The sequence below is a fragment of the Physella acuta genome, unplaced genomic scaffold (genome assembly GCF_028476545.2).
Source record: "Physella acuta isolate Inbredline_101_S28 unplaced genomic scaffold, ASM2847654v3 ptg000738l, whole genome shotgun sequence".
Classification (NCBI taxonomy): domain Eukaryota; kingdom Metazoa; phylum Mollusca; class Gastropoda; family Physidae; genus Physella; species Physella acuta.
Genome location: NW_026732256.1, coordinates 669365 through 685473, shown reverse-complemented (window position 1 = coordinate 685473; position 16109 = coordinate 669365).

Below are 16109 nucleotides of genomic sequence, written 5' to 3'. Positions count from 1 at the left end.
TGGGTTGTAGGTGCATACATTTACTTAGGTAAGTAGTTCAAATATAACACTCAAGACATGCAATTAAAAAACTATCTTACATTAAAAACTAATCTTAATGAATACATCTATGAATATTGACGTATGAACGTTTTCATATAAGTTAAAATATTAAACTGAATGTATTATTCTGTTATGTGGTATTTTATATAAAAAAATATATTCAGCATTCAAAAAAGGTAGGCCTACTTACTGGGTTCGATGCATAGGTAGTAATTACTGGAAGTACAGTCCGATGTTGTTATGTACGGATGCTCTGGTCTAATGTAAACACAAGTATAGCCCATTGGGTTTCCCAGCCACCACCAGTCCTTGGTTATTTCAGTCGCTGGTTGGTTGGTCTCATCCCAGACATAGGTTCCCCTGACGGCTTTACTGTTGGCACCGATCCAAACGAAATTGTCTTCTGTCGGTCACAGAATAGTTCTTGTTACCGATATATATATATATATATATATATATATATATATATATATATATATATATATATATATATATATATATACACGTTTTTATGTTTGTAAAATGCTATTATGCACAAACTATTAGTGATCAGTAACCATGACGACTAACTGCTCTTAACGGGAACTTTACTTGTGTAATAAGCTTCAGACTTACTGCTCATACTGAAGGCTGCAACAACGTCGTTTAAAACCTCTAGTGAAGCGATCGTTGCGAGTTTTCCTCCAATGCCACCACATGCTGACTGTAAGATTAATGTTCCGGATTGAAAAATAAATGTGTTGATTTTACAAATATATTCTATGTATTACAGATGTCATAAGCTTGTTTTTCATTCTTAAGAAAATCAAAGGCAAAAGTAAGTAGTATTTAGCATCACTCGAATGATAGTGAGTGGGTCTGAAATTATGACGTCTCTTAGTACACTCAAGTTCGATGGGTACCTAACTCACGATGTTAATAAAAGCTGCTGGGCCTAGTGTTAATCTGATCTGTGCTAAACAGTTCATCGCTTCATATAACTAGGTCAAGAAATATATAAACTCTACTTTGCCTGCCGTACGGGTGATTCGGTCTGAAACATGAACTTATTTAGCATGACATAACTTACCTTGGCACCGTCCCAAGAAAGCATTTCTTGTTTTAGCACAAAACAACGTCCATCCACAATCTTAGCACTTGGCCAGTCCCCAGTTACTGCATACATTTTAGAATTACAGATCAGAAGGCTGTTTAATATCATTCTATTTATGTTAAAAAATCTAATAACACAACATCTAACAATCATGGTCGGATTGTAAAACTTACGACTACTATTCCGAGGGTCGCAGGTACAGTTCCCGTCTCTAAGATGTCCAAGACTAATACATTGGTGCTAACTTACCTGATTTAGTGATGCAGGCGACAGTAAAAACACATAGAATCAAACTGTATTTTCCTGCAGACATCTCCACAAGATTTTCTGTGATGGAAAATTGGTAGACGCATTACATTACAACAGGTAAAATATAATTTGTAAACTCGCTTTACAGCACAATTTCTCCAACTGACAAAATTAAAGTATAGCAGATGTTACATGGAAGACGTCACTGAGCTTAATTTCTTTCTTGTAAGTGACTTAAAGTCATACCACTAAAAACTACCTGTTAACCGTACCAAAACATGTAAGAGGGTGATGAAAAAATGCATCAATATGTGAAAAGTCTTGAAATAAAAGTTCCAACATGATACAAAGACCACGTATTCTTGGCCAAGGCTAGCCAGAGATCAGCTAGATGGGGCATGGGACTCTGGTTTGGTATGGAAAGACGCTGACCATCGACACTCTACCGTTACTCCATCCAAAAATAATAAACATAAACTTAAAAATAGGTCAGTAGTTCTTAACCTGGGTTCGATCGAGCCTCAGGGGTTTGGCAAGTTAGTTTCAGGGGTTCGGCTGAGGTCAATTTACACTCCCGATGTATTTGATTCACGATCGGATTTTGTCAGTGCGGACGATAGAACTATTAAGAAGGGTTCCTTGAATGGGTATATGAAATTGGAGGGGTTCGGTATCTACCAAAATTATAAGAACCACTGCTATTTTTTGGGAAAAAAGTAAAGAAAGATTGTTTAGATAACCGCGTCGACAAAACTGTCATTATTGTTTGAGTTTTGCGGATCAACACAGAAAAAAAGTCAACTTCACAACAAGTAATGACAGCAGGTTCACTGTCAACACCAATATCGATAACAAGAAGTTACGCATTGTGAAAAGCTGGACATCACTGGGCGTAGGATCGAAACCTTACCGCACTGCTACCACAGTGTCATTAGAAAACACATCCCACAAAAGCGTTCTATTTTCATCGCTAGATTTCTGTTTGCCTTGGAAATTGAATTGAGAGCGTAACGAAAAAAGTAGATTCTTATCCATGGCAAGACTGTGATTTTGGGAGTTGTTAGGATTATAATATCGAAACTACATTTCAGAAAACGTAGTAACAGACAGAAACTGGGAGCTAAAAATATTTAAACACAAGTGAAAAGCAAAAAAAAGTACAGTGTAATATTTAAGCCAGAAAGGTATTGTTTAAAACTCGGATGTTATTATACGTTTGCGTCTTTTTACAAACAAGACATATACAACTTCCTTCGCACAAATTATCTCTCTAAAAACATGAACAGATATTAAACTAACACACTAGCCTCAAACATAAACTATCCAAGCGGTACTGTCAGAAATTTACGTCAAGTGAATTCAGCAGTGCGTAAACTCATTCAAATTCAAACTGAATTATAGTTCTGAAAAAGACGCATTCTATTCAAGCAATGGTATAATATGAACATGTTTTTGTAACAGTTCTAGAAAAACTATGGTACAGATATGAAAATAAATTTTTAAACACATAAAATGAGGCATAATTTGATGTTTCATTAACTTGAAACAAATTCTTGTTTTCTTCATCCAGTACTAGTTTTTCGCTCAATTATGCACGCATTATTTAAGTTAATTTTGCACGGTATTTTTTTCTTCTCGATTCTATGCCTATTTTTTATTGTTTTAAATAAAGCTGGAGTGATCTACTTAAACTTTCTCGTATATTCGTGTATAACAGTAGCGGGTGGCATTTCTAAAGCTGTATAAATGCTTTTTATTATTTTTTAAATACTTAATTCATTACTCCCTGAGTCGGAAAACATTAGTTTTTCATTTTTTTTCCGTAAGTGTGTGTGTGTGTGTGTGTGTATGTGTGTGTGTGTGTGTTTCTGTCTGTCTTTGAACACGATAACATGTGTACGGTTGCAGCTAGGTTAACGAAATTTCATATACATGTGTTATATACAATTTATACTTCAATATCAACCGAAGATGGAACTCTTTTTACTTTCGGTTTTTCAAATTTCACTTAAATGCAGATTCATAGTTTTCTGACAAATCTTGAGTAATTTCCGGTGGCCCAAAGTAGTACTTAATAATATTAATTTTATTTTAACTTGATTCTTAATGTCAAGCACAATTATAGAAATATTTATTTGCTGTTCATTTGGTGAACAATTCTTTTTCTATGAGATACTTTTCTATTTAAAAGCAAATTAAAGTATTTGAAAATTAATTTAAAAAAGAATATCTATATCCCCACTACATTGGAATAGGTATGAAAAGTATATGTAATCATAATAAATTTTTGAAAAAATCTTTAAAAAAAGATGGCAAGCGATATAATTACAGCTACATTTGTAAAATTAAAGCCGTTTAGGAAACTTCAATTCCGCACATTTTTATATTTTTATCTCGAATATAAACCATTGAAAAGTCTTTTAGAAATATCTTATCAATTCAAATATTTTCAAAAACTGCCCTCACCCTCTCTTTATCGTCAAGCGGGTTGACGAGGGAGAGTAAAACAATAAAAGTCAGAACATTTGATTTCCTAGAATAAAAGATACACAATAGTGATCTATGGAGTATAGCCTAGTTTTGTATTTATATTAAATAATTTAACATCCCCAATCACAACAACACCTTGACTCTACTAATCCAAATTATTATTATATTACTATTAATTATTTATTTGACTATTTCTAGCCTTAATGAAACCAGAGGTAATTTTGTACGTTTCACACAAATGTTATAAAATATTCAATTTTAGTTGAAAAATTTGCTTTCTGGCGAAAACAAATTAGAACCATTCAGAACCAGCTTTTCATATCTATTGCCATCGCCTTTTGTGTTTCTAGAAATAGTAGCCGTCGGTACACTTTCAAGCGAATTATAGGCCTATATATTTTAATGTTATACTTGTTTGAGAAAAATATTTTTATAAAAAAGTTATTGGTCAAAACGCTATGTGCTTTACTACACGTTGAACAATATTAGTGACAAAGCAAACAAATAACTTAATAGGTAAAAAAAAATCCGACACATTTAAACTAGACTACTAATACATATTTAAAAAAATTAAAACCAAATTGTACACATTATTAGTCAACACAACACCATATTAAATGTACACGCTGATTAAGAGACTGAAATGATTTAATTAAAAACCCGGCTGTTCAGGGGTAGTTAGATCTATGTTGTTTTTAAAAGTAAATATTTGAATGAAATAGTTCATTTCTTTATATTCTAAAATCGGAAGATAACGCCACTAGTTTTGTGGTTTTTTTCAGTAGTTTAAACATGTGGCATGTCACGTCACTGTTTTTTTTTTTTTTGCGTTCTTGTCACGACAATAAACATTTTAGTTAGAAATGTGTTTCTACATTCGAATATGACTCTATTGTTATTTTCCTTCTTTTTATAAATTTTAGTTTATATATTTATAACAAAATAGCGTTTAGCACTACTTCTGGTCCCCGGAAATCACGCAAAATGTAAAAAAAATTGCGAATAAGATCGGGGGAGTCGAAGTCCCCGTCCCCCCATCCCCCCACACACACAGATGCTTGGAAGAAACTCTGTTCGGGTCTAAAATTAAAAATCCGTTCATAGCTTGTGATATCCGAAAAATAGTGAACTGCACCTTTTTTGTTCAGAGTTAACACACCTCAAGAAATCAGCCAACCATAAAGTACACTCAGGTCCCTGTAATCAAGTGATCGCTGGCTAGTATTTTATCTTGTTATCTCCCATTTTAATTTGAATATAGTGATTTTTTAATTTATTGTCTCCTTAATTCAAATTACTTTTTAAAAAAAATAATATTCATGTATTGCCCTTGATGAAAAACGTATCCGGAAAGTTTGAAAGAAATCGCTGCAATATAACTGGGTAATCATAAAGGTTCGTGATTTGCCTCAAATCCACAAATAAACGACTTAACTTTGTGAACTAAAAGCTTGTAATAAAAACACTACAATGACTGCAGTATAAAACAAATATAAAAAAGCAAAAAACAAACGTTAATTGCAACAAGCTGAAAATAATAAAAACAATATCTTGTTTTCTTTACAAAAGCTTTAGTAGCTCATGAGATCTTTTACATATTTTAGCGACCAACGCTTTTATGAAAGAAAGCAAAATTTATTTATTTTCTTATTTTCTGTGCATTAAAAGCTCTTTTCTATAATTTTTTTAATATATTTTATTTTCCAATTTTTAAATTTATGAAGTCGCCATGACTAGAAATATTAGTTTCAAAAGACCATTATTAGCTCGCAATAGGGGTCGGCGTGGTCGAGTCGGTAAGATCATGGTTGCTAAACCGAATAGTCTCGAGTTCGAACCCTCGGGCAGATGAGGCTCGTTAGCTGGGGACAGCCACTCTTCAAGGAGAGACAACTCCAAAATTAAACAACTGCTGCCTTGTAGTTTGTTCTTGGTTGGACAAAGGCTATGGAAGCAAATCCAAAAAGAAAAGCAGGCTGAAATCAGAGTCAATGGCCTCAATGGCGCATAACCAGTTGACACGTAACGCTTAATTGTGTTGGAGGCGTGGTCGAGTCGGCAAAAAGCTCATGGTTGATAAATTCGAACAAAGTCTCGAGTTCAAACCCACTGGCAGATAAATCTCGATCCCCTGCAACACTAATAATTAAGAACGAAGAAGAAGAAGAAGAAGAAGCTCGCAATATCTGTAAGACAATTTTCTTCCTTGACCACAATTTACAGACCACAGCAAGCTAATCAAGCGACGGATATCTAAGCTTGCTACCTCCCCTTAAATTCAGATCTTTTAAACCAATATTATTTGCCCGTATTAGCCTTCATTAATTCGACCTGGCTCTAAGATTGTAAACATTCTCGTGAACGACAGCTCACCAGACTGTTAAGGTGATCGCTTCTAGCTACTTATCTCTCATTCTGATATTGAATATAGAAATCTATCGAGTGATTTAATTTCTTTACCTCACTTTAATTTTGAAACCGTTTAATTAATTTTTAATGACATGTTAAACATCGAATTAATTTAAAAAAAAAAAGAGATAGGCTTGTATTGCCATCCCAGTGCAATACATCTAGAAAGTTTTAGCGAAAATCTATGCTTTAGAATTGGGTCAAAATTAAGTTACAAGATTTGCCGAAAATCCACAAACAAACAAACACACGTTGCGAACTAAATAAAACTTGTAATAACAGACAAACCTTAAAATAAATTCCCTGAATTATTACTCCCCTTAAATAATACGTCTATTCAGAAGCAAAATAACAGACGCCAGATACGTCGTGCAGACTTAGATCAAATTTTGAAGCCACTCATATCCAGTCGTTCTCGATGGTGAATCAACTTTAAGTAATACCAGTAGCAAGACCGTGCTTCTGAAGGTCTTCCGACTCTCGGAAATTACATTAAGGACCCCCTTTTCCAAAAAATGGGCTAAGGATTAAGAAGCTTGGAATGCCATTGTATCCAAAAGAAGTGGACACTTTTTTAAAATTATTCAACTCACGCTTTGTACACACAGTTGATTAATACAATCACCCATAAAAAATGTTTATACCATGGCCACCAGTGTACCAGTCTCCTGCTGAGTAAGAGATAAATGTGCTGTTTGTCAGTATTATTGGGCTAGAGGTATAAATGTTAATAAATAAGAAGAAGAAATAGGAACAACTTTATAATTTTTGTTTTAATTTTTAATAAGGTTGGTTGCTAATTAAAAGAAAAGTAACTTAGGAAAATAAATGCAAAATAATACATGCAGAGACATATTGTTATGTATACTAAATAGTGCACTATACTTGATTGTAGTAGGTAAATAGTTTTGAATCTATGGTGAGATGTGAATTAAATTGTAAACACAACAATGTATAACCTAAAAAACTTATTTGGGTAAAACAACCAAAAACATATTTCATCGACTTTTTCAAAGCTTGAAGTTGAGGTGACCTAATGCTAGGAACATATCTAAATCAGAGCGCTAAAACCTATTGGCCAATTGTAACATCAAATTAGAAGATAATTAAGAGGTCAGGGTAAGTTGGTCTGTCAAGTAAAAAAAAACAAGGTTTATAAACTTTACTGACTTCAACATTTTAATAGATAAAGATTTTTAAATAAAGGTTAAGATATCCCATACTTCATTGTCCAGTCAAAAATGTTCTATCATCATCGATCATAACAATTTATTTATAATTATCTTGTAACATAGAAATAAAGTGCGTACTACGTTTATTAAAAGGTGCAATTTGTTTTAATAATCGTAACCTTTAACCACTGTGGAAAAAATTAATATGAGCAAAAAAAATTTCGTAACACACAATAACATCTTTTATTACTTTGTCTCTCTATTGAAACCTTTAGCGTGTTGGTCAGTTTAGTTTCAAAGAGTGACATAAGGGAAAATAATAGTTAAATCTAAACTGTGTAATAGAAAGTAGACCGAACATTTATGATAACCATTATAATTACTTTTCTTAAAGTCTATTTTTCAAACGTAAATGATTTTGTATACATGGCTATCAGATGTTGACATTAATCAGACCTTTATCAATTTAGACCTTCAAGGTTGAGGTTGTAATTGACGTTTATTGCCACTGCGAACAGTAAAAGAAATGTATTCAGCCGTAACATTATAAGGAAAAAAAAGGAAGATTATTAAAAAGTTAAGTAATTTAATTAAAAAACATTTTTAATTTTACTAAACATATTTTTTAAATATTACTTCAACTATTTAGCCACCTCATATCTAAAACGCAAGGTTTTAAAATAAGTGTGTAAAGGACATAAACCCCCTGGACATAAACCCCCCGACATAAACCCCCCGCGACATAAACCCCCTGGATAATAACCCACCGCGTGAGGTTTATAGAAGGAAATGATAACGATGATGAGAAACAAGAAAAACGAAATTAAATTAAATTAAATTAATGTAATTTTTTAAACGACTAACAAAAGAGTTTCTACATAAAAGTATGCTATTAGAAAGTCAAGGAGTGACCTTGGTTGTATTTGATCATAGATAGGGCACCGACAAAACCTTAGATATAGGTCATTTCCATGTAGTAAAAGGATGCTTTTTTTCCATCTTAGCCAAAACATAAATAATAATTAATTCATACAAAATAATTTGGCAACCAATTACGCCAAATTGAATTACATGTTGCATTGTCTTCATGTCTTAAACCATGTACCATCTATGAACCGTATCTGTCAGTTAGAAGTGCCAGTAATTTCGCTCGGCATTTCGATCTAGACTGACGACAGACCGAAAGAGACAGTGAGTTAAATAAAAGCTTGTAAAAATACAGGACTATGACCTTCAACAACGTTACCAAGGTGATAGTGAATTTGCTCTCAAGCGTTGGCTTTTGTGCTCACTGAATAAATAAGTAATGCCTTTGATAAATTATCGGAACTTTTCTCCCAAGAAGCAATGCCAATTGCAGACTATTTCGAGGACTACTTTATTGGCCGACCACAACGTCGAGGTCGGAGACAACCTATGTTTCCACTTGAAATGTGGAACATGCACACACGTGCTCACGACCATATGACAAAAACAAACAACTCGGTTGAAGGCTGGCACAGAAGTTTTCAGTCGAATATGGGATGTTACCAACCAAATATTTGGAAATTCATTGACTTTATTAAAAAGAAACAATCGTTCCAGGAGGTTTATTGTACACAGATTAATTCAGGTCACTGTTTACCAAAACAGAAACAAATATATTGATAGCAGCACTCGAATTTTAACTGTTGTTAAAAATTTTAACGAGACCACCATTGTAGAGAATTTGTGAGACATCGCTCACACACTTTCTTTTTAAACTTAAAATAAAACACTTTTTTTTCAAATGTTTGTTTGGTTTTTAATTATTAATTTTGGTTCTAATCATCTTGGGTTTTCCTTTTATAAACCTCAATTGGGGGATTTTTGTCCAGGGTGTTTGTTCATTGGATTTTTGTCCAGGGGATTTGTTCATGGGGTTTTTGTCCAGGGGGTATGTTCATGGGGTTTTTGTCCAGGGGGTTTAATGACAGGACACCCTAAAAGATAAACTGATCTCCCCTACACTATCTTGTAAATTGATATATTACATCAATGGGAATAATACTTCCAGTGCAATCAACCCAAAGAAATATTTTTATCCTTTTTAAATACTTAAATTTAAAACGAAAATTGAAAAGAATTGCGTAGGAACATGAATTCCTCACCTAATGATAGCAAACAATGTGTATACAATAGTATGAAAAATTCGTACTTGATGAGGGAAACATTGAGCAATATTTAAAAACCTCACCAATCATCAAGTTAAGTCATGTTTTAAGTCGAAAGGCTTTTTCGATTCATGACCTATTGAAACATTTTGAAATAATTCGGCCCGTTAGACTTGGTCGAAATTTCGCTCGCAAAATGTTCCCAATTTCAGCCCACGATAGACGATTGACAGAGAAATCTATTTAAATAATTTGTATGTTGTTTTATTTTTAGGGACCTGTAAAAAGTATAAAGTACAACTTCCGGTAACCGGAAATCACAGGAAATTCGAAAAATAACCATTTCAACAGTGAATACGTTTTTTTTACTTATCAATGGAATTTCGTCTACACAACGGAAACAGTATTCAAGTTATCGTGTTCACAGGCACACATACATACACACACACGCACACAGAATTGCAAAGTCCAGTTTATCCGACACGGTTACACGCCAAACGCCAAAATGTTGATAAATCTGGATTTAGAATTTCCCCGGATTTAAAATAAGTCTCCTATACTCCGTATGTGATGAAGTTTTGAGAAGTAAAGAGGTGAAAACTGTCAAAATTTCATGTGATTTTTGTGCACGATTACAATACTTTCTCTATATTCTGTATACGAGAAAGTAAAAAAACGAAGAAGTATACCAATTAGATTCAACAACATAAGGAGTCCAGACGATATAAAAATTAGTATTTTCGCTACACGGAAATCAACTATTAATCGGAAATTTGAGTGGGGCTGACTTGCATCAATGACAACTATTTGAGTGGGCACTTTACTTTCACAGTAGCTAGTGGTGCATTCAATGGGGTAACACCTGCCCCAATGGTTATGTTTTGAGTGGGCATATATCACAACAATATCATAAAGGGTTTTAGACGAGACCCATCAACAGGTGAAATAATATTTTTTTAATTGATGAATTAACTAGCTGCGTATCTTCATGTATTTTAAATTCATGAGTAGAAAGATTAAATAATACACACAGCTGTGGTGACTTGCGTGTTCTAGCTGGTGCAGGTGCTGATGGTGGTGCATCACACATTGTCGTTGTAAAATCTGAGAATAAAATATAATCGAAAGATTTCAATTACTTAGTGAAAATATGTTTCCATTTTTTAAATTTGTCTGCATTTATCTTTTTTTTTTCCAGAATATTTCACTTCATGCCTGATTGTGTTTGGTATTATTTTATATAATACCCAAAAAATTAATTACTAAGCACTGAGAAGGTTCTTACTGGGTTCGATGCATAAGTAGTAATTACTGGAAGTACAGTCCGATGTTGTTATGCACGGATGCTCTGGTCTGATGTAAACACAAGTATAGCCCATTGGGTCTTCCAGCCACCACAATTCACCCGTTATATCAGTCGCTGGTTGGTTGGTCTCATCCCAGACATAGGTTCTTTTGACGGCTTTACTTTTGGCACCAATCCAAACGAATTTGTCTTCTGTTGTAGTCACATGACAAAGGGTTGTAAAATTTTTTAGACTACTATGTACATTTCTTTTAAATGCATCTCCACTTATTTTTACAACTGTTACAAGAAAAAGTAAAATATTGTACATTTTCGGTGTTGAAATTTAGCCCTTAATATATGGTTTCTTGGATATGTTATGGTTTCAGATATTTTGTCTCAGACGGTTTGGTTGAGATATAATTTTTGGTAATTTGTGAAAATATGAACTGAGATAATTAGTCCAATATTCGGATTAATTGACATACATAATTACTTACTAATGCTCATGAATGTACTCGTACACCTATAAATATATCTATCTATCTATCTATCTATATATATAAAAAGCAATGTATGTCTGTGTGTGTGTGTGTGTGTGTCTGTGTGTCCTTTATGCATTACTACACCTCTCATCACATCGCCATGAAACTTTGGGAAGTTGTTGAAAATATTCCTGGGGAGGTTTCTGCGAAAAAAAAAATTCAAATTCGCAGGGGTGGCGCCCCGACAGGGCGCGATTTGTTTTTCTCTATATACGGTATATAAAAATAAAAGTTGATTTTGGTTTGGCATCGTTCAGCCGATAGCCATGAGACTTTGGGGAGTTCATTATACCACTCTAGGAAAGGGTTCTGTAAAAAATCATTTTTAATATCGCAAGGGCGGCGCCACGGGAGGGTCCGATTTTTCTCTATATAAGGTATATAAAAATAATAAAAGTGAATTACAGTGACATCGTTCACACGATCGCCATCAAACTTTGGGAATATGTTGAGAATGTTCCTGGGGAGGTTTCTGCTTAAAATACATTTTCAAATTTGCAGGGGTGGCGCTCCGGTAGGGCGCGATTTGTTTTCTCTCTATAAACGGTATATAAAAAATAAGAGTCGATTGCAGATTCACACTGTTCATCCAATCACCGTCAAACTTTGGTTAGTTTATTAGGGCATTTCAGGGAAGGGTTCTGTAAAAAAAATCCTTTTTAATTTCGCAAGGGCGGCGCCACGGGAGGTTGCGATTTTTCACCATATACGGTTTATAAAAATAAAACTCGAATGCGGTTCATCTGAGTGCCATAAAACTTTGGAAAGTAGATGAGAATACTCTCGAGAATATTTCTGTGAAAAAAACACCTAAAATTTCTTATGGGCGGCGCCATGGAGGGTACAATTTTCGTCAACAACGGTTTGGCGCCCAGAGTTTTAGAGCGACTATGTTGGCACTTGGCATCCGTTAATCGAGCGTCCTGCATAGCGAGTAAGGTGTACTACTATATTCAGCGGTAAAACTACAACAGGCTTCTAAAAATAACTTTGTAACGCGAAGGAAATCCTTCTGTCCGGTTTCGTCAACTTGCGAAAGATGAAAAAATAACTTTTTGAGAGCCTACTGTAGAGTTTCGTCACTTTGCGAATGATGCAATAAGCATCTACTATTAGACAATCCAGTCAGAAATTGAGATCGAGCATCTAATAATAGACCATTAGTAACGCTAGCATATTGCATCAGTCACACTGATGTTTAAAACACGTCAAATACTTTTTTACGTGTTAAAGAAAAAAAGCCTGTTCATTTGTGGCACTTTAGCGAATGATGAAATCTGCATCATTATTAACAGGATGCTATTTGGCACGATGGCGCCTATTACTTTTAAGGAGCCAGGGGTCGTACGCCGCGCCTATGCGGTAGTGTAATCGGGGGGAGGGGGGGGGGGTGGGGGCCCTGAGAACGCCCCTCTACGCTCTGACACAGAAGCGGTCACCGAAGTGTGTTACCAAATTATTTCGGTGAGTGATTAATGTACACTCAAGGTTTTCATGCCGTAGTGTAGGTAAACCCGTGTCCTGATATTTATGATCCAAACGCAGGCAATGTTTACATTTAAATAAATGATTTTTAGAAAAGAAGGTCACGCGTCTAAGAACATATAATTATTATTGATAACGCGTTGGTGAAATCCTAATATATTTCGTCAAACTTTCTTCTATCCCCGCGGCAACGCGCGGGGGTCGGGTACGCTAGTATATATATATATATATATATATATATATATATATATATATATATATATATATATATATATATATATATATATATATATATATATATATATATATATATGTTGTTTGTCTTTGTTTGCGTTTGCCGTGATTTTTATTTTGCATTTGCTTTTGTGTTTGTGTTTACTTTTGAGAGTTCCGTTTGTGTTGACGATTGTATCTGAGTTTGCGTATTGCATTGTGTTTGTGTTTGCGTTTGTTTTCCTTTGTGTCTGGTTTTGTTCTGTCCTAAGCCAATAAAGAAAAGATTCACGGTGGCGAAGCACATAATTGCAGCTAGTATAAACATAATCGTAAACCTCAAGTGAGCAGTTGCCATTGGCTAGCTGCTAAATGAACTTTACTAGTCTAATAAACTTCAGACTTACTGCTCATATTGAACGCGGCTACAGTGTCGTTTATGACTTTGAGTGATGACAACGTTGCAAGTTTTCCTCCTATGTCTTCACATGCTTTCTATAAGACGGCGAATCAGTTTTGTGAAAAAAAATGTTTTGAGCGAGTTACACGACCCATACGTTAAATATGTTTGATCTGGGAATGTAATTAGCGTCCTGCTGTTTGGTAGCTAATGCTAGAAAGTAACAACAGCCACTGGCAGATCACCTCACCGGCTAACATTATCTTATATAATAGACTAAGCAGCTGGCAGAGAGGACTATCTTGGGGGCTGTCTGGAAAATTGCCGGTACCGACAATAGTGGTGGGAGCATTCTATAGCTGCCTCATGTGTGTTGAATACAAAAAGGAAAACAAATGATGATGAGATACATAAATAATTGTCGTAATCATTCAAATTTATAGTCAGGAATTTCATATATGGTAAATTTTGAGAATAGAAAGAATAATTTTTCCTTGAGCAGTTGTTTTTAGCTTGGGTTCGATCGAACCCTAAGGGTTCAGTAAGTCAGGCTTAAGGGTTCGACGGAGTTCATGACACACACTTGACTCTTACTAAGGAGGGTTTGGTGAAAGAACGTATGAAAATGATTGGGCACAGTACTACCAAATAGGTTAAAAACCACTAGTCTAGAGTACATCTTTAGCATAGGGCTTGTTCTTATAAACAAAAAAAAACATTTAAAAAAATGTTAATAATGCTGGTCAACAAAATATAAAAGTATGACTTTAAACTTATTTTTGCATACATTTAAAATTCTATGCTGTTTTACATTTAAAAGAACTCGAGATAAATATTAAACAAATTTAAATAGGGTATTACTTAATAACAGTTTCGTAGCTTATAAGAGCTCTTACATAAATTAAAGATTAAAGCTTATGTTAACGAAAACACGTTTGTTTTTTAATGCATTCATAGATTGTTTCTATTTTTAAAAACCATCAATTTGTTATTTTTAGATCGACATCACTTACCTGGGCCCCGTCCCAAGAAAGCATTTCTTCTTTTAGCACAAAGCAGCGGCCATCTACAATCTTAGCACCTGGCCAGTGCCCAGTTACTGCGGATATTGTTTTAAGTTAGAGTGCAGAGGGCTATTTCTTAATAATTGATGTTAAATAGTATAATTATTCATACAATTTAATAAACCGTTGAGGTCCATTGGTAGAGCTAATGACAACTAACCCGAAGGTCTAACGTGCGGATCCGGGACTCAACTCTGAAGGACGTCTCAAAATCCCTGGGATCAGAACTTGAAACTTTCGAGTTGCACTCTTTTTTCGTGACATTGACATTCCGGCTCAGGAGCAGAACTCCGTTAGCAAGCCTGACCTTTACGCAGTAAACTTCTAGTAACTGGCTTAGAAGGTCGGTTTGATCACTGCATGTTGGTCGCTAGCATTCGTGAGTTCTAAATAGTCATCCATTCCCCCCCCCTCCCCCGGCTAGACCGAGTTGTACTAACTTACCTGTTACCGCGAGGCAGGCGCCAATAAAAATACATAGAAGCAAGTTGTTTCTTGTAGACATTTTCAGCAGATGTTCTGTGCTAGAAAAAGATTGTACATCTACTGAGTTGTAATGACAGAGACAATTAGGGTTTAGCTGAGACGAAGGACGACGAATGCCCAATCAGACAACAGCCCAGCTCTGCGGCGACATACCTGACGTTTTGTAAACATGGCGACTGGGGATTTTGCAGAGGTCATTAACAGTGATGTAATCTACTCAATCTGCTACATGGGTCTTTGGTATGGACGAAATAAGCTAATTTTAAAGAAAAACCTTGCATACCCGACGCATACATTTTACACGTCTTAAAAATGAATCCAGAAGACATCGCAGGAATGACAGATAACTAGACGCCTTAAAGCAAGTAGGTCAAGGGATACTTGAAGGCACATGGCAGGAAAGCAGCCAGGCAGGACCGTCATGGGGGACTGCCCGGAAAATTACCGGTGACCGACAAAGCGGGAGGGAGTTTTCTGTGGCGGCACCATGTTTCTCTGGCACAAAAAGGAAAATATGATGATTTCATCTCTTAGATGTGCCTGTATCATAGGTTTACGAAAGGGAATAGCCGCTTTCCATTGAAAACTAAAACAAAATCATGGTCTGGAGCCGCCCCTGATCTTTATACTATTATATATACATTCAAAGCTTTCTGTCGATCATATCCTTTCTTCTAACTACACTGCTTTTCAGATGCAACTCTTCAAATGGCACTTCATTTATATGTGAGTTAGACAACTAACATAAAAATAAAAATCATCATCTCAAATAAATTGCATACAAACGGAATTACTCATTATCGGTGGTTAAAATTAACCCTTTCTGGCTATCCATTGCGGGGCCTGACGGCATGGTATTTTCGCCCCCCCCCCCCCTTATATACCACTACTCGGGTATTTGTCGCATTCGGGTAAGAGTTTTTTTTCAGAAAACGTCCGGCACCCATACGAAACAGAACACAACAAGCACCGATCTCACCAAAATTGGGAACATTAATGTGAAACAAAAAATACTTACCACACCACTGCCTTTTACCAGTCGTA